We start from the raw sequence: 20,460 nt of genomic DNA, 5'->3' as shown, positions 1-20,460 counted from the left end.
CATCAGCAAACTTGCTGAGGGTGCACTCTCTCCCTTCATTCAGGTCATCGATGAATAAGCTGAACAAGACTAGACCCAGTACTGACGCCTGGGGGACACCGCTAGCTACAGGCCTTCAACTAGACTGCGCCACTGATCACAACACACTGAGCTCTGCCATTCAGCCAGTTCTCAATCCACCTCACTGTCCACTCATCCAACCCACACTTCCTGAGTTTGCCTATGAGGATGTTACGGGAAACAGCGTCAAAAGCCTTGCTGAAGTCAAGGTAGACAACATCCACTGCTCTTCCTTCATCTACCCAGCCAGTCATTCCATCATAGAAGGCTATCAGATTGGTTAAGCATGATTTCCCCTTGGTGAACCCATGCTGACTAATCCTAATCACCTTCTTTTCCTCCACATGCTTAGAAATGACATCCAGGACAAGCTGTTCCATCACCTTTGGAGGTGAGGCTGACAGGCCTATAGTTTCCTGGGTCCTCCTTCTTGCCCTTTTTGAAGACTGGAGTGACACTGGCTTTCTTTCAGTCCTCAGGCACCTCTCCTGTTCTCCATGATCTTTTAAAGATGATGGAGAGTGGCCTAGCAATAACATCTGCCAGCTCCCTCAGCATCCCTTCGGGGCCCAAGGATTTGTGGTGTCAAGTTTACCTAAATGATCTCTAACCCGATCCTCCTCGACCAAGGGAAACTCTTCCTTTCTCCAGACTCACTCTCTTGTCTCCAGGGTCTGGGATTCCTGAGGGCTGGCCTTAGCAGTAAAGACCGAAGCAAGGAAGGCATTCAGTAACTCTGCCTTCTCTGTATCCTTTGTCACAAGGGCATCCACCCCATTCAGCCGTGGGCCGCATTTTCCCTAGTCTTCCTTTTGCTACTGATGCATTTGAAGAAGCCCTTCTTGTTGTCCTTGACATCCTTTGCCAGATTTAATTCCAAATGGGCTTTAGCATTCCTCGTCACCTCCCTGCATATTCTGACAATGTTCCTATCTTCCTCCTGAGTGGCCTGTCCCTTTTTCCACGTTCTGTATACTTCCTTCTTTTTAAGTTTTGCCAGGAGCTCCTTGCTTATTCATGCAGGTCTCCTGCCCCCTTTGCTTGACTTCTTACTCATAGGGATGCACCGATCTTGAGCTTGGAGAAAGTGATGCTTGAATATTAACCAGCTCTCTTGGACCTCCCCTTCCTTTTAGGGCCCTAACCAATGGGATTCCTCCAAGTAGGCCCCCAAAGAGGCCAAAGTTTGCTCTCCTGAAGTCCATAGTTGCATTCCTACTTATTGCCCTGCTTCCTCCTCGCAGGATCTTGAACTCCACCATCTCATGTCCCTGCAGACAAGGCTGCCCCCAACCTTCGCATCCCCAACCAGTCCTTCTTTGTTAGTACACAGTCCAGCAGCACACCTCTCCTCATTAGCTCCTCTACCACCTGTATCAAAAAGTTATCACCAATGCTCTGCAGAAACCTCCTGGGCTGTTAGTGCCTAGCTGTGTTGTCTTTCCAGCAGATATCAGGGTGGTTGAAGTCCCCCATAAGAACCAGGGCCTGTGACTGTGAGGCTACTTCCAGCTGTCTGTAGAAGGCCTCATCAACTTCGTCTTCTGGATCAGGTGGCCTGTAATAAACACCCACAACAGTGCCACCCACATTAGCCTGCCCTTTAATCCTTACCTATAAGCTCTCAACTCACTCTTCATCCACCCCTAGGCAGAGCTTGATACATTCCAGTTGCTCTCTCACATAGAGAGCAACTCCACCACATCACCTTCCTGGCCTGTCTTTCCTAAAAAGCACATAGCCATCCATGACAGCATTCCAGTCGTGTGAGCTATCCCACGTCTCTGTAATTGCAATGAGATTATGGCCCTGCAACCGCACACAGATCTCTAATTCTTCCTGTTTATTCCCAATGCTGCATGCATTAGTGTACAGGCATTTCAGAGAAGTAATGGAGCATGCAGGTTTCCCAGGAGGGATGCAAGAGGATCTTTCACAGTCATGTCCCATACGCACTTCCCCGGCTGCATGCACTCGCTGGAGGCTTGCGACTTGAGCTGCATTTTGCTGACTACCCTGTCTCTGTAAGTCTCTTCTTCCCCCATCTTTCCTAGTTTAAAGCTCTCCTTACCAGGCTGGCCAACCTGTTGGCAAAGACATGCATGCCCTACTTAGTGAGGTGGATCCCATCTCTCCCTATCAGTTGCTGATCTTCAAACGGGGTCCCATGGTCTTAGAAACCAAAACCCTGTTGCCAACACCAGTGGTGCAGCCAGTTGTTAACTTGGAAAATCCATCTACTCCTCCTCCCATCCTTCCTCCTCACTGGCAGGACTGAGGAAAAAAGACCTGGGCTCCCAGACCCTTGACCACCATCCCCAGAGTTCTGAAATCCTGTTTGATGATTTCCACTTTGCCCTTGGGATCATTAGTGCCCACATGGAAGAGCAGCAGAGGTAACAGTCCGATGCACGGACAAGCCTTGGCAGTCTTTCCATGACATCTCATATTCAAGCCCCTGGCAGACAACAAACCTCTCTAGACAAGCGGTCAGGTCAGCAGATGGGTGCCTGTGTCCCCGGCAGCAGGGATTCACCCACCGCAATCACTTGCCGCTTCTTCCGGGCGTTCCCACAAGGCACAGGGTCTGTTGGCCGGCTCAGTTGCTTCCCTTGAAGCCATGCCCAGCTCCTCCTCAGCCTGCAGGGCACAAAACCTGTTCCTCAATTGCAAGTCTTCAGGAGGAGTACGAGCCTTTCTCCTCCTATGAGAAGTAACCAGTTTCCAGCCTTCTTCTACAGTGTTATGATGTAGTTTCACATGGCACAGAGCCCTCCAGCACCTCCGCTGCTGTGGAAGGTTGGGACTCCTGGAGCTGTAGTAAAAGTAAAGTTTCAGTAAAGTTTATTTAATCTACCAAAAAAGAGCTTAACGAGCTTAAACTGCTAATAGGTGAAGCTATCTGAATTCACAAAAAAAGGCACTTAAAAGAAAAAACAAACAAACCAACCCCAAACAATGACCTGACCCAGTCACAGGTAAAATAACTACTGGCACCACAGCTGTAGTAGGTTTTCACCATTTGAACTTTTTCAGTGAAGACTTTGTGTCTAACTTAAATTCTCTAACCAAACAAATAATAGGATTAAGATGAAATTTTGTCATATAAATTATATAGGTCAGCCTGACTAGTGATAATGATCCTTTAGATCTTAGTACGTAGCCATCTGCCTAATACTTTATATTCCTCCTACCACTTGCTAATGTTCCTTTCTTGCTATGTAGAAGAGGTTTTTCTCAAGCTTAATTATCTTTTAAGTACTAAGTTATAAATATGCAGTGTTTATAATCACATTTTCATGAAACATTGGGAATAAGATGAAATCCATTCAATAGGTATTAAATAATGAGAAAATGTAATTCAAATAAATATACAATTCTGTTTAATATTTTATTGTAATTTAACATAGGAGTCACAAACATTGAATTTGCAAAATATTTTATAACTAGTGTTATGTCCGTTATTAAGACTGCAATTTATTAAGTCTGCATGTGATTTGTTAGCCCCTTTTTTCAAAGGCTGTTAATTTAAAGTGTTCCACTAAGTCTGGACTACTTTTGCTAGCTTTGTAGAGAGGAATAAGCAACTTATGGCACCCAGTGGCTACAAATTTCATCTGCGAGAACCATGTAGAGAAAAAACAAACACTGGATATAAATCATTTAAATTTGAGGGGACCAAGTCATGAAATAAACTTGCAATAGTGAGTAGCTGCACAGGCTTTGACAGTCCTTCTCTTTCATGTTATGCTAGAAGACTTTTCTCAATGACACTCCTTATCAATAACATTGTCATATAAGTAAACAGCAGTGTTTTATCATGGTATTTGAAAATCTGTAGAAAATCAAATTAAAAAAGAAAAAAAAATACTTCAAGCAAAACTTTTGCTTTAGGCTGTCAGGATTCCCTTCAGCTTCCTGACGACTTTAATACTAATTTTAATTAGATGTGTCCCTTGACAAGGTCCCTAAAGCTAAGATCTTGATGATAGTCAAACTAATATTCTGACCAGTGACCTAACAAATCTTTTTTTTTTTTTTTTGCTGGAAGGAAATAAGGTAGTTACTAATCATGTTTGCAGATACATAAAGATTGAGACTGATAAATAATGTACTGAAAGGATCATAATAAAAAGCAATCTTATTTATTAGGTAAACTGGGCACAAACAAAAAAGTATACATTTAGCCATGATGAAAGATGTAAAGTCTAGTACATATGAACAAAACAGACTTGTGTTCTTAAAGGATAGGTGACTGTACCGGGAAGAAGTAACACCAGAAAAAACCCTGGGAATCATGAGAGTTATTCAGCTGAGCCTGAGTTCAAAACATTCCAATGCAGTGAAAAGTGCTAAATGTAAACTTTTTCTGCATATTCAGGGAATAAAAATATTATTTTATTTCTTTATTTAAAATATTATTGTCATTGGAATAGTGTCCACTGTCCAGAATGAAGAAAATATTGGGAAAATCTGAAGGGTGAAACCACAAATATCACTGAAAGCTTTGAAGACTTGTCAGACTAAGCATTTCAATCTGTTTATTTTATTCAAGAGAAGATGGAAGACTAACATGATAATAAGGTATAAATAACAATATGGAGAATAAAAGGTTTATAGAACTTTGATAAATGTTTATCTCTACAGATGAAAGAATTCAACTTCCAAAAGTTCCTATGTTATTTTAAATTAACATCTAAACATTTTGTTTTCTTCCTTGTTTACAGGGCTAAAGGGAAGAATGGATTAATGCTAGTTACTGTAGTTCATACACTGACTCTTCACTATACTCTGATACTGTAAGTAATAATAGCTATGATATTACTGCAGTTTGCTTTTATGATAGAGATTTAAATTATTCTCCCACAGCAAGCACAAACAAAAGAGTGGATTTTTTTGTAGTATGCTTATTGATACAAAGGAAACTAAACTTAATAATATTCAGTGTAACAGTTGTTACAGCTGCTTTCTTCATTTATGTATTTATATATATTACATATTTCTGGCTGCTTTTGAGGACAAATAGATTGTATTTAGAGTTAGTGAAATATATCTAATTAATCTCCATAGAATGAAAAAATAATAGTATAAAATACGTTTCAAAATGTCTGGAAAATTAGAGTAAAATTGCCTTTAAGAACCTCAAAAGACTTAAGGCTTGTGCCTTAAATTATAATGTCCCTTGGATCCTTGTTTCACCACCTTCTGAAAAGAAAATTGACCTAAGCCCTTATAATATTAAAAGTGTACAGTACTAGAAAAAAAATTATAGAAATTATAAAGTCTAAAACAACCAGATATAGGGCCATATTCTCCAGAATGAGTGACAATTGGAAGTTTTGGCTGACAGGGATTTACTGCCTTCATGACTCCATAGTCTGATTGTTGACCTAAAGTTCATGAGAGTTCAAGCAAATATATAAAAGATGAGGCAAGGTGTGGAAGAGTACAGCTCCACAACTATTAATGAATATGTTTTACCATCTTGAAAACAAGAAGCTACCAAAAACCAGAGAGAAAACAGAGTGGACTCCACTTCTAGATAATTAAAATCTTACCTTTTCCTCTCACTAAGATTTATGTATATAAGAAATCACATTTTTCAGTAGTTTTGGTTAAAGTAACACAAACCAAACTTCTCTCTACTGTGAGTTGTTAGTTCCAGGGTGCAGGTACCAAGAAATATCTAAGAGCACTGAGAAACCTCTTCATTTTTGATGGTTGTGTGACTTTTTGACCATGATAGCACCTTGCCTCCTTTCCCTTTTTGCTGTCACAGATGAACAAAAATTTCAGAGCTTGAAACCAAAGATAAGCAGTGAGCAGCAAAATGTTTGACGCTTACTCAAAGCTCATCTGAATTGACCATACCTCCGGGGACCACTCCTTCTTATAAGATTTACAATTCTTCCAAATTCCAAGCAGTTCAGAAATACTAGGAAAATTGTTTTGAATCTGTTCTTGCTAGTACTTCTGTCTCTGCAGACTCCAGCTGAGACCTGCAAATGCAAAGCTGTATAAAATAGAAATATAATATATAATATAAAATTGTGACTTGACAGAACTCTATCTTAAAGTTATTTGAGTTTTGAGGACTGTTATCACTTTTATTTTGAAGGGCCTCACTTGGCATCCTATTTCAATCACAGATCTACTACCATATGACTTGCCAGAAGTGAAACACTGCTATTCACAACACCTGCTTCTGCATCTTCTCACACCCTACTTCTCTATATTGTAAATGAATTTTTCACTGGAGGAAATCATGCACTCCAAAAACTTTAAGCTCTGAAAGTTACACAAAAAAAAAGAAGTTTTATTTAAAACAATGTTCAAGATGAAGAAATCATTGTAGGGTTCCTCAAAATAATTCACTCCAGTTTTACCATTTCTACTATAGAAAAATTGGAAAGCAACTTCAAAGGAGGAAATTGATACCATTATAAGAGATTCAGGTTGGAATGTTTAATTACTACAATCCATAATATTATAGGACCAATTTCTAAAACAACCTAGTCACTATTGAAATCTAAATGTAAATTAATACACTGCTTCTGCTCCTTTCTGTTTGTGAAGATGGATTACTCCCTGGAGAACTGCATATTACCTGTGCGTGATGATCAACACAATTATATCCCATTTTGAGAAGATAGGCTTAGAATTACGTGACTCCTTTCTTTTTTTTAACCAAAACCTTTACATTAAAACAATTAAAATACAGCTCTACGCTCCTCAGACAGTCTGTTAGAAGGATGTGAAATAATAATAAGCTTAAGAGTTGTAGCACGCACTCATGCAAAATTAAGCTCTAGGGATCTCCTTATTAAACCATTAAAACTAGGCCTATCTTAGCCTTCATTAGCAAGAGCTGGCCATTCAGGAGTTGCTGGAAATTTTTACAAATAAAAAGGATGCTACGTATACCTCTGAACCACCCCCCCCCCCTTTTTTTTAAACTCTAATTGGGAGGTTATAAAGACCTTATATAGTCACTGCATCTACTTTTAGATGTTTAAAGATTCCAACTAGGCTGAGACTACAATAGTCATAGTATAAGGCTGATACCTTACTTAAGCAGGGGCTAGATGAAGAATAACTACTCAGTATTTGAACTTTTACCACACAATGCAAAGAACAGCATGAGAGCTAAGGCGCAGTGTGAGGGAAGATGGAGTTAAAGGTTTCGAGTCAACAGACATTATAAGCCCAACTTCACCATATGAGTTTCACGTTGAAAGGTATTTCTGAGTGTACACTAAAATTCGTACACTTGAGAGGGGGGAAAAAAAACCCTAGAGACATTAGAACTGAATGTATATCAGAGCCAGAGAAGTAGGAGAAGCTAATACAATTTTTACAAAAATTTGAGAATCACCGCACACAAAGCCTGTAATTGACTCACTGAGAGACTCAGGCAGGGAGAAGGGGGAAGAGTGAGGGGAAAGAGGCAGAGGAGGACTGAGAGAAAGAACATGAGACAAGCAAAATGAACAAAGCCAAAAAGCCTAGCTATGGCAACAGAGATCTTTTTGTTGCATTAGCTCAGCTTTCCAGTAATACAGAAAGGGATTAAATGAGCTTAAAAATGTAAAAATAAGGTGCTCTTTGATTCCATTTAATTTGTGCCTTGCAGGAAGAATACATTTTGGACAATCTTCTCTTTCCTAACTACTTCATTTGATTACAAATAATGTTTTCAGGCAGTGGCTTACAATTGCTCTTTTAAGAATGATTAAACCACCTTTTCCTTCCTGGAAACCCTAACAGCACAACTGACAGATGAAGAAATATGATTAGTAATGTTGTTATTAGTCTGATCCATTCTATTTTAACTATCCCGTAACAATTTACTGCCTAGCTAAATTATACTACCAATTTAGTCAAAATAATAATGTCCATGAATTATATTTGTTTGGTTGCATTGTATGTATAAACAGCTAAGTTATGTTTGAACATAACTAGGATTAAATATTTCTTCCTCTAGTCTTTCTTATGATGATCTAAGTTCATCCATGATAGCAACCCCACCTGAGATTCCTATATCTAGCTCTGCATCATTTGGTCTATAACATTCTTTAAAGTAGTTTCTTGTTTTCTGTAAGTCTGTATTAATAGGTAAACATAACTGGTTTGGTACTGCTTTTCCTATTGCTATTCTGATAAAAAAATATTTTATTGTTAAGTATAGTCACACTAAATTATTAAGTAGTATCTTTTTAATAAAGCAAGGAAGAGGAGGTTTTGTTGTTTTTTAAACTAACTCATATTTCAATATTCTCAAAGAGGTGAAAACAACTCTTGCATGACCCTTGCACAGAGCTAACATGCCTATGCAATCTGTTATATATATTTGACTGTGCATTGTTTTTGTCTATGTATGTATACCATACCTGTGTAGAAAGACAGTTTAGTAATCTGAGCCAAGCAACAATTTCTACCAGCCTCTTGAGTAGAAACAGAATGAAACCTCTAACATGCAGCTTTAACCATGGTTGCTGAATGTCCATGAGTCATATTTTTTGTATGTTTTTCATGGTATGCAATTATTTCTTTCTTTAAATAGAATTTCCCTCACTTGGAAACCATCCCACCACATTCTGTTCATGTTTGAAGTGATTCTAAGGTACATTGCCCTGTTTTTGAAGTAAAGTGTTTTGAATTTTGTAATCCCAGACTGAAATCCTACTGCCTCTGAATCCAGCAAAGTGTTCAGTGTCCATTTCTGCACTGGTCTTTGCACTGCTACCTAGGAATGTCCTGGAATTCAGGAAGTACAGCACTTCCAATTCCGAAGCTGCAAGCAGAAGGCCCCCATGTCTGACAGCATTCCAGCTCTGCCAAAGCATATGGCACAGTTTTATTTAAATGTAATGATTTTCGTGTTCAGCATGAACTCTTTGAAGTAATGTTGCATTTGTCTTTGATAAAAAGTAGTTTGATAGAAAATAGCTTAATTAAAAGTTAATTTAATAAGTTTTCAGAGTACTGAAACTGTAATTCTTCAGCACCAAACTTTCCAATCAGGACATATTTTTAATTGGTAGAACCATTACAGTGGTTTTAGGAAATCATTTTCAATTAATTTGGAAGTGTTTTTCCGGTTAGTAGAATCAATGCCTCTTGCTATTTATCTTCAAGGGAATGTTTTGTTTCTAAACAAATTATATCCCAAAGGATTAAAAGTTGTATTTTAGCAGGCTCTCCAAATGTTTTCTGTTTGAAATAATTGCTGTGAAAACAACTGACACAGTTGCATACAATACAACTTCAACTTCTGTGCAAAGATCCATGAAAGACATTTTGGCTATACAATTTCCTTGGGGAAACAAATCCATTGTCTGAATAGAAATTACACTGAGAAATGCAAAAGCTAATGTACTGCAGTCATAGTCTGACAGTACCTTACTGTTCATGCCATGTATTTTGTTTATCCTTATCAAAGGTAGACTTGACTGAAAGTAGGTGACACTTCCAGCATACCAGAGACTTCCAGCAGGTGGTCATGTCTGTAAGACTTTGTAACAACTCTCCCTGAGGTACATGTAAAAGAAGTTAGCACTCCCTCCTGGGAGGATATCATATTTGCAGTCAGTTAACACTTCTGGCACTGCAGCACAAAGGGTGGTGATTCTGACAGCAACATATTCTATGAAACAACATCTAATCTGTTGCTAGAATCATGTGTAGGCAGAAAGAACATCCTCTTTGACAGTGACCTAAATGCAGAACTGTCCCAAGTGACTCTTGGCTTGTTTTTTTCCAAATATATTTGTTCAAGAAGTGCACCTATCTTGGAAGCTGAAAAGCACAGGTTTGAAATACCATCCCATCAGACTCAAATTTCATTTGGCTTCTTGACCTACATGAAAGTGCCATGCATCTTTCTGACATCATTTTAGACATTTATGAATTGTCTTTCCACTGAAGGGCATGTACTCTGTTCAAGCAAGGCATCATACCCGTTCAAGCAACTTTCCTTTCCCAGTCAATATTTCATCAATGGAAAAGAAAAAAATATTTTTAATACAAGTTTCTCTCTAGCACAGTATTTTTTCTTTACATGAGTCAAGCCCCCCTTCACTTCCCCCATACTACATTTCACTCCTACTGATGCAAAGGAGTTAAATATGCCTTCATTCCCCAAAACCAGAAACATCAAGATAAAAGCAGATTCATGTAACAAAACTATACCTTTTGTAAGTGTATGTTCACTCTATATAGTTTCTACTGCCCCCCAGCAGACGTTTTACTGGACCTGTCCAGTCCTTTCTTAAATTAGATGCTTGCCTATCAAATTCTGTCTGCAGTTTCCCCTCCCAACCTTTTCCTAATTTCACACCAGTCTCCTCCCTGCATTCCCTCAGACCACCACTTACCTAACTTGAGTGTCAAGGTCTGTTACCTCAAACTACAGAGGACTCCCTAAGTTTTACTTCCCTAGAGGCTGAACTGTCAGTCTCTAGTTGGAGTGCGTGTGGGATGGCACTGTTATGGATTCACATCAGACCTGTATATTTAAGCAGAGTTAAACATCGCAGATCTGAACTTTGCGTTAAAACTAGAGGAGAAACTCAGCTGCAGTGTTTCATTTTACTTAGTGAACTTTGATGGAGTAACACAAGCTAAAGTAACTTATTCTGCGTACAAACTTCAGCTCTTCCTATTCTCCAAGTTATGATTTGCTCAGTATGTACTGGCAATCAATGAAGCTCGCATAGGCCAACTTCATCCAGTAAGCACTGTTTAGCATGAACTTCAATAAAACAATGTTGCTCTCTTTCATTCCAAAAACTCTTAAAACTACCATTCTTTGTAATCTAGGTTCCCTGTGAATTTTATTAAACAACTGATATGATTTGGGCAGACTGGGGAGCACAAAATGCTGATATACTAGGGTACAAATTATACAAGTAATTGCATGATCACGCAAGCAATTGCAATAGGCTGAAGTCCAAATGCAGAAATGCAAGTTTGAAGCTCAAGCATTCCTGCAGGGGATAGTAGCTAGTTAATCTGCACGATCTGCATCTGTGCATTACATGTAGATAAATCTTTAATGGATCTTTCATATCCATGATTGGACAAGAAAAAACATACTGTGAATATGCTGAAGAATGGATAGCATTAGGGCTATTTACTAAAATTCCAAATAAGACTCCAAAACTTTAAGTAGGCCTGAAGCTGCATTTCTGAAGACATCTGAATATAACTTAGGGATTGAAAGCCACATAATGATTAGAAATGGTCATCCAAATCCTTGAAAAAAGGCCTTTGTCTCCCGTTTAAAAAAAAAAAAAAAAAAAAAAAAAAAAAAAAAAAGGCAAGTTTGACTATTTGCATTGTGACAGAAAGTTCACTTTCTTGCTTAACCATTCCTAGATAAGGCTTTGGCCTTTAAAATGCAGAAAATGGTAATAAAGGACAGAAGAGAGAAGGTTTCAGAATTTAAAAGTAACCTGCCTCAAAAGAACAGTCATTTTATTCCTCTGTGTGCTGATAATTTCAGGAAAAAAGGCCATTTCACCATTTCATTATTAGGAAAAATGTGGGTCAGACCTCTTTTGCTGTGAGCTGAGGACTGGTGCAGGAACATATATTGTTCACAATTTTAAACTATCCAAGGATACAGTTTGCCATTGGGACAAAAGCAATAACAACTGTAAACCCTTTCAGTTCTTGAACTCACTAGATCTGGTCACTTAGTCCTTTCTGTTCAGTTGGAATAAGTCTGTTCATTGAAAATAAAACTTCTTAATTAGCACATCTAAATGCTTGAGACCTAGATTCAGATCTCCTCTGTTGAATCAGCTAGAGCACAAACTTGAATATGCAACTTCCTTACCTCTAACCAGCAATATTCTTGGCTATCCCTCTGTGCCTTACCCCTCTAAGATGACTGTCAAAGATTAATTTTTGTTCTAGCAAATATCAGAACACTGAAGTTTTCCATGAAAGGAAGATTTATTTTATAGGCAGCTGTGTTCCTAAACTGTGATTTTTTTAAACTGAAGAACAGATTTCTGCCATCATGTTTTGAGCGAGAACTTGAATGGAAGTGGATGGATCAAGTACTTTCCCAGCTTTCATCCAAGCCAACCACACAAAAGCCAGCTCTACCTCAGAAACGGTATAGCCATATTAGCACATCATCATGCCTTGCAGAACAAGCTTCAATCTGTCTGTATTGAACCGTCCAGAGATGCCCTACAATGCAGTGTGGAATTTCTGCAGAAAAATTAACCATGCAACCTGGAAACACGCATACTAGAAACAAATAGGCTAGAAGAAAATTGAAGCTCAGCTCAACTTTAGAAACAACCGTTAGAAATAACCTCAGGAGAAAAGGTACATACAAAAAAAAGATACTGCCTTATGTTTTTCTGAGCAACAGAAGCATGTTCTTGATTCTAAATTGCAAGATATTTAACAAGAATATTTTATACCAAACTGTACTTAATGCAGGAAGTTTGAAAAATTTTGTGAATTAAATTGTGGAATCAAAGTACAACATGGGGCAAGAAAGGTGTAGTCACTGTTTAGCATTTAGATGATATTGTTATTTTCCCTGCCAGGTCTTTCTGCTAAGTGAAAATTTATGTCTAAAACCATCTGCATTTATTTATAGATATATGTACAGAAAACAGTAGAAAGAAAATGTATGTGTTCCTTTCACACTGACCTGGGACATCCATTTGTATAAGTATACGTAAAAAGAACTATGAATATTTAGCTTGATGGAGTGACCTGCTTCTGGGATGAAGAACACAGATGAAGTGTTTGCAGTCCACATGGAATGCACAGGCAGGATATGATCCAAAACAATGAACAGGCACCTTTCTAACATGAGCACAGTCTGCATACAGCTGCTTAGAGCAACCCAAGCTTTGTTCAGGGAATTTTGATTTTGGGGAGGTTGGTTATTTGTTTTTAAGTTAAGTGAGGGACATTCTGTTTAATTAATGCATGCCTACTAAACCCTGTACCAAGTACAGTTACTTTTTAAAAGCAGAACCTTCATATATTTTTCCCTGTTGTTATCATGAGGCTATGTTTTGGTGTATTCAGTGTTTGTGTGTCTGCATTGCAAAGAGTTCATAGTGCTTTTGGCCAACAGACCAGTTAAGGAAATTCCATACCTGATCCACATATAGCCAAATATAACTGCAAAACTTTCAGAGGGTAGGAATATCACTGCACTTTTTCACTCTTAACTGGGAAGGACAAAACTCTCCCTGGGGATAAATCTCCAGCCACTGCAGAAGTAAAAACAAAAACAGTAAGGTACACTTCACAGGAAACAGGGCTCCTTTTTGTTCCTTATTATTATCTTATCATTATATTTCATGGTGAGATGATACAGAGATCCTGTAAGGTATTCAAACTGACCTTGCCACATGTTAAGCATTTACTGTGTAATGATTATTTACAATGACGTGCCATGATATGTCTGTATCTCCCTCAAGAAAAGGTTAAAAAAATGGTGGAATAGGAAATACTATACAGTGATCAATGAAGAACACTCATAAGATCAGTCATTTATCAATATTATTCATTATTTAGAACTGAAGAAGAGATGACCATAATCATTCATTAATCATTTATCTAAACATAAAACATTTGCAACAATAATCAACCAAAAATGAGTAACTATTTTCATCTAATTAATGTCCCCATTCCAGTACTGATTGACAGTCTTGCACTACAGGACTTTCAGTAATGGGTAATCCAGCATGCAGTTAAGCAAGCATTATGTTGCCTCTCATTTAAAAGCTGTGCAGCTTTTCTCATTTGAAAATTGTTATGCACATGCATAAGACAAGTTGTCTAATACTAGCTTATTGAAATCAGCACTGTTTCTACTCATAGCAAATATATATGAGATTATAAAAGCTTTTTCAGAAGTATGATACACATTCAAATGATTTCAAACACTACACGGTATACAGTCAAACTCAAATTTATATTTCGAGGAAAAATTCATTCTGTTTTGTCTTGCTATTCAAGCTCAGCATGTTTCAATGAGATCTATAGGCAGGAGAGATTTGATCCTCTTAATGTTCTATGACAGTTGTTAACTTTTAAGATTTCTTCCACATAACTGAACTATTTTGAAAAAATATTCTGTATACTTAAACCAATAAATTCCCAAACAGCATTCCGCAATCACGGTAAAAATACCTAAGTGCAATCCATGCAAGTTGATCCTGCAGTGAATTTCATACAGTGATCCAGAACATGCTGGGTTAGAATATAAGGAGCTATAAGGCAAAACATAAGAATTGTGTTTTGTCAGTAGCATGCTAGCAACAATTATTAGATAATTTTATTATTCCTGATGTTAACTTAGGAGGAAGTCATGATTTATTTCATGTATGTTGGTCAGTTCAAGTGTGTAGTTCTTCCCACTCCATCTTCTTTCTCTTTCACTTCAGACTACACTCAGTATGGCCCTATCCAGCAGGGCACAGAAGGATACATACAACTTGGTAAGTACCATCAATTTCAACCTACAACTTGTACTTAGCTTAACTGCTTTGCTTAACAGATAGTCAGGTGAGCAAATAGTTAAAAAGACCTTATTCTGAATTTTGGATGTTAATTGAAGAAACGTAAATAGCCAATTCATTTATCTGCCTAGGAAATTAAGTATAGCTATTTGTAATCACTTCAGCAGCCAGTTCATAGAATGCAATATTTCATCACTACTCATTCAGCTAGGATAACCAGCTGTTATTAAAAAGGAACACATCCTACTTCAGGTGATGTGATGAGATTCGGTTCCTGCATCAGACACTAGGACTGATGCTAGGTTTGGGAACACTGCATGTCAACTATGTTGGGTCAGGAGAAAAAGCTCTGGGTATGGTTCAGAATGACCAGGGCTGTGATCCAAGAAGACAACCAGGTGGTTGGTCTGCTAATTATATGTGTGAAAGTGGTGCAGAGACAGTACAAATACCTATGTGTGGTCAAGAGCTAAGGCTCAGACAGACCTATTTTCAGAAGAGTTGGATAATCAGGTCTGCGTACAGAAGTGAGGATATACAATCTTATGAAGGAGTTCCATTACAGAGAATTTGGTACTGTGCTATAGAGAGAATTGCCAGTAAGATACGTAATTAGATTAACATATTCCAGTTTCGTTTAGGAAACCTACAAGAAAACATCCTGGTGAAATTATTATTTAGTAGTTTGTCTACATAAGTAAATACATTTTTTCTAATAATTCAGAGTTTGTGTATGACTTGCTAATAGTATTTATCCTGTAAGATGCTAGTTTTATCAAATACCATCTAACATATAATTTTGTTTCATGGTAAGAATACCTAAGATGAAGTCTCAAGGAAGTAACATGTAGAAATTGTATGGTAGTGTGGTGCATAACCAGTCACATCTGTTTAATAATTTCTTGTTTGCAACATCTACTTACCCATAAATGTAAATGAATGAAAAGTCAATGCATCTAAATGGACATGATGGCTCATTTATGGCTTAGTTGGATTTGCTAGCTCTGTGATTATTTCCTTCTGTTTATATTTGGAAGACTAACTCAATCAGCACACTGAGAGGAAGTATTGATCTTTTGGGGAGATTACTTTGCAGTGGGCTGAGTAACTTTGGGGGGTGTGGGGGGGACAAAATAGTAAATCTTAATGTGTTTTCTAGAGTCTCTCAAACCTGATCAACCTGTAACTTAAGTACACAAGGAATTCTATTTAATCTTCAGTGCTGGGTGTTATTTAATTATATGGCACTTTATTCTAATTGACTGCTTTCTTTAATCCACAGAGTGTCTTTCTTCCTAAGCACTGAAGACACTTGGTAGCTAGGAAAACAATGGGTACCTGAGACCTGTCTGGGTTTGCTGTCAGGGTTACCATTTGTAACTATTTTTAAATTGTTATTTTTCCCAAGTAGATCTAAAGTTAAGAGAAGTGTGGATACAGGTGATCATTAAAGATCAGTATTACAGAAGTGATTTCACTACTGATAGAACAGCATTATTTATGGAAAAATATTAATTTTGAAACTTTCTGTTCTGACAATTACTATACTTATCAATCTGGAAATTTAACTGACTTCGTTTGATTGCAACAAACCTCTAAAACCAATGTTGCGATACTAGGAAAAAATTTATCTGTGAGATATTTTGTTTCTCAATATAAATTTGTTGTTATTAATTTCAGAGAAATCTAGTTGTGCTTATTTAGCTACGCAAATATAATACCCGTTCAGCCAAACACATTATTTGCTCAGGGTATTGTATTTTCTTACATTTCCACAGGTTAAATTTTACATAAAGCACATTAAAATTCCAGTACTCTAGGGTGAGCATGTGTCAAAGGCAAAGGTCTTTTTTTGCTCAATGTGACATGAGAAGGGGAAATGCAGCACACAGAATTACCTACAGAGTTCAGAGGAGCAGAATGTGATCATCAGTGCTAATCTAAGCCACAAATGTGTCAGAATAATTACTGAAATATGTCAGAATATGTCATGTCAGAATAATTACTGAAATTATAGAATTATTCAAGAACTTCAGTTGAAGGTCCTAAATTTTTAGGTTTTATTCAAACTGAAAAGAATCCCTTCCCAGATACATTGAATTTTGCCCTCATATCAGTATTGAGGTATGCTCAAGCAGGAAAACAAACAATTTATCTGAGAAATGGAAGTCTATTTAGATGAGATTTGCAAGTATGTAAATTGAGACAGACATAACATAACTAGAATATCATGCATTTGTAATAAACTTGGCTTTAATAAAGCTGCGTCACCTTGAAAGCAGTTCTAACACTAAATCTGTACACATCAAAAACATTCCATGTTTTCATAGATGAGAAAACTCAAGAGAGTATTCCAAGAATAAGTCTTAAGTACAAATTCTTTCCTACATAGCAGAAAATGGGAACCTTGACCTAACTCTGGCAACAGGACAGTCAAACAGACTTCGATTAAGGAGTCATTCCTATGTTCCTACATTGTGCTTTGCTGTCAGGGTTGCAATCCAAAAGATATATAGCAACAATATAAAGAAACAGATGAACATGAAATTGAAAAATATAACAATCAGATATCAGGATCGCAATACAAAAAACAGCACAGCATCTCACATGGGATGTCTGGCTGCTAAGTGCTGCCTAATACAAGTAGTAACAATAAGTGAATTAGCTTCATTAAAAGTATACCTGGATTTCACAGTGCTGATCTTTCCTTTGCTGAGAAACCCATTTTGCACAATTCCAACATTTGTTATCATGTAGATATCTCACAGATAGATACATATATGTTAAAAAACTAAAAACACGTCACGATTTTTAGCAATAGACAGACTCAGATTTAACTTTCAATAGATTATACTTAGAGATTTCTAGCATCCTATTGCTTAACCTTAGACCTTTAAATCTCAGGCTGATGTTAACAGAACATTTTATAAATTAAACTCCTTTACCAGAGGGCTCCCTTCTTCTATGCTTATAATTCAATTGTAAATACTATTTCTCTGAAAAACTAAAGTGCAATAGCAAACAATCTTCTTTTTTCTGACTCTAGGGAGTCATTCAACTCAATATAAAATCCCTCAACTCCACATTAGCATCCTATAGAGATTTCAATAATAGGCTGTCAACATTTTCAGTTTCAACAGTTACCCAAGAGATGACTTCTCAGTGAATTAACCAGGCTGGTAATTTACTGGAATTGTCCCAATGTTCATATGTTTAGCACTGCCTTCAAATCCTCCCCTACCCCCATGTGACCAGTGTTAATCAAATTGTATTCAGATTTTATTTAACTTTATCATGCTTGAAGAGATCTTGTTTTACTAAGCCCATTTTCAGTATGAAATTGCCTTTTCTGGCAATACGATGACCTGCCTTATTCAGAATACCAGACTAGAAGAGAATGTCCTCTTCTAAATGACTTTTTGATTAAGCAGCATTGCCAGGGCATATTTAAAGAACTGAATAAATTCACAAAACTAAGTAAATAATAATAAAACCATGCTCTCAGATACTTATGAATATTTGAGATTTTATATTCTGTGAACTGAAAACATCGGAATTTCTACAAGTTACTTCCTTTATTTCCAAAATAACTCTTAACATCCCCATAAAATGGGGGTGAAAAACCATAAAATGGTGATGTTATTAAAAAAGCACTCCCGTTCTGTCTTAAAATCTGACAGAGTTGAAAAGGGCACAGAAACTTGACGTGATTAAGACAATAAAAACATCAAAGTCCCAAACTATGTTCTTTGTTAAAGCTGTGGCTGACAAGCTCCAGAACAGACCAATATTTAGGGCACAATACTGATCTCAGGTTCAGCTCTCTTTGTTTTTGCATACCTTGCCTGTGTACCTTTAATCACTGAACTAAAGAGGCAACCTGGGTTGTACCAGAACACCTCTCCTGGACTTCAAAAATTTTGGGTTTGAGATTACAAGGGTAAGGGCTGTTACGTGTGTATTCCTAGCCCACAAAAATCCAGATTTTGTTTGCTGTTCATAGGTGCCATTGTTCAATTGTTAGGTATTGGAGATTCATACCTAGCACAAGGAAATGCCTCCTAAAGCAAAAGTAATTCAAAGAGTAATTTGAATTCCAATAATTGTAAAGAGCACCCAAATTAGTATCTCTGTTAAATGTTGTAATGCATATACACACTTGAGAAGCAAGTCTGACATTAATGTATGTCATTCACCACATCTTGTTAAACAGAAGAATTTAGAAGTAGGAAGAGAGTGCTTCTAATGCAATGGAATTAATATTCACGCATACCTGTGCAGGACTGTTTTCTGAGTTTTGGCATACAAAAAATGTAAGGGCCCTAGGTTTTGGGAAGATTTATTTTACCATACCTATTATAGGAAGTGCCATGACAAGTGACATCCGACAGTTTCTCTTCAACCTTAAAGTAGGTTTTAGTCAGGCACTACTCTTACAGTGCTTTCAGATCAGCATTGACACAGATCTTGAAAGTCACACAAAATCACATGAAAACATTTAAAGATGTGATTTCTGCTGAAATCTGCTTCTATTGTTAGATCAATTCAATTCCTTTTACATGTATAAGATAGCACCAATATTTTTACTTCAGAAGTAAAACTTCTGTACTAGAAAAGTAAAAAATCCTGAGCAGGTGACTGCTTTTTACTGCCTGGGATGTTATTCTTTTGTTTTCTTGCCATTAGCCAATATTGCCTACCAGATGTGCTCCTTATCTTGCTTTTAATTAAAAAAATTAAAACATAATCTATACCAAACCGGGTTTTAATGTGCTTACATGAAGTAATGGACTTGTGCACAATTTTTTAGTGTCATTACTGTACATTTCCATCATAAACATCAGTTGAGTGTCTTGTAGCAATAATATAGCTAGTAGAGCAAATACAAATATTATTGTTTGTAAATAAGACATTTTCATTTCACTAGGTGGCAAGGACAACTGAATCATCCATTGAGAACTGAATGTTCTAAAACCTCTAACCTGGGAAGCAGAAATTGTTCTCAGATTTAAATATTCTGTATTTTTCTTTTTTATACATGCACACATATAAAAACATTGTGCTAATTCAAGGCTTCTACAAAGAGTTTGCAGTGTTTTTATAAATTTTGATGAGTCTACTAGGTGCCTCCGTATGAAAAAATCTATCATACTGAGCTACTTAAAATACATTATAGATCTTTCATATATTTTCCTAGCATGACATTTAAGTGTCTCTTAGGCCAAAAAAATCACTTTGTCAAAATGACAGCTTGATGATGCATAAAAACATTTACTCTTTCACTACAATGTCATATTGGCTGACTCTGCCATTAAAATAATTGTTACTCTCAACAATGCATAGTCAGCCTCAGCTATGAAAATCTCAGATTTTCTGCTCCACTATTGCATAATGATGGTGATAAAAACAAACGCAAAACAAAAGCAAGGTTTGTTAGACAGTCAGCTGTAAAAGAATTAGGAGGTTGGCCAGCTAATACAAACCTGAAGTTAAAAATGTCATTTTTCCACACTTTCACATGAGTTCTTACTGTAAAAGAATAAACTGGTCTTTATTACTTACTGACCAAACACAAACATGAGACACACTCGTTTTAACTTTGTATGACTTAGCATCAGGGCATCCCCTGCCTCCTGGAGGTTTGGCTACCTGAGGAGATCTTTCACTTCATACCTTTTTCATCCTGACTCAAAGACTGACTTCCAGCCTTAGCCTCAGAGTTATCTCATCAGCACAGGTTTGTCTGGCAATCCCCAGACCCTTGGCTGTATCTGGCTGCCCTCCCCAGACCTGCTGTGTTCACCTTGCTCAGGTACTGTCCTTATCAGTGAGGGCACTGCCCTGCCTGCTTTCACTGTGAGTCTTAGCTCATGGTTCTCCTTCCCTTATGGAG

The 20,460-nt window shown here is 37.2% G+C and overlaps 1 long non-coding RNA gene across 1 annotated transcript in view; it reads left to right on the top strand.

The window, feature by feature from the left end:
• The first annotated feature begins 4,792 nt into the window (after window positions 1–4,792).
• The window catches only part of LOC112987230 (uncharacterized), a 28,049-nt gene continuing 12,381 nt past the window's right edge, over window positions 4,793–20,460 (top strand). Inside the window, exons 1-2 of the long non-coding RNA XR_003260231.2 lie at window positions 4,793–4,859; window positions 14,493–14,546. This is a non-coding gene — a long non-coding RNA (uncharacterized LOC112987230). The remainder of the gene's footprint in view (window positions 4,860–14,492; window positions 14,547–20,460) is intronic.

The sequence above is a fragment of the Dromaius novaehollandiae genome, chromosome 8, assembly GCF_036370855.1.
Source record: "Dromaius novaehollandiae isolate bDroNov1 chromosome 8, bDroNov1.hap1, whole genome shotgun sequence".
In the NCBI taxonomy this organism is placed as follows: Eukaryota; Metazoa; Chordata; class Aves; order Casuariiformes; family Dromaiidae; genus Dromaius; species Dromaius novaehollandiae.
The sequence above is the reverse complement of the archived record's forward strand: the minus strand, read 5'-3'. Positions and strand labels throughout refer to the sequence as shown.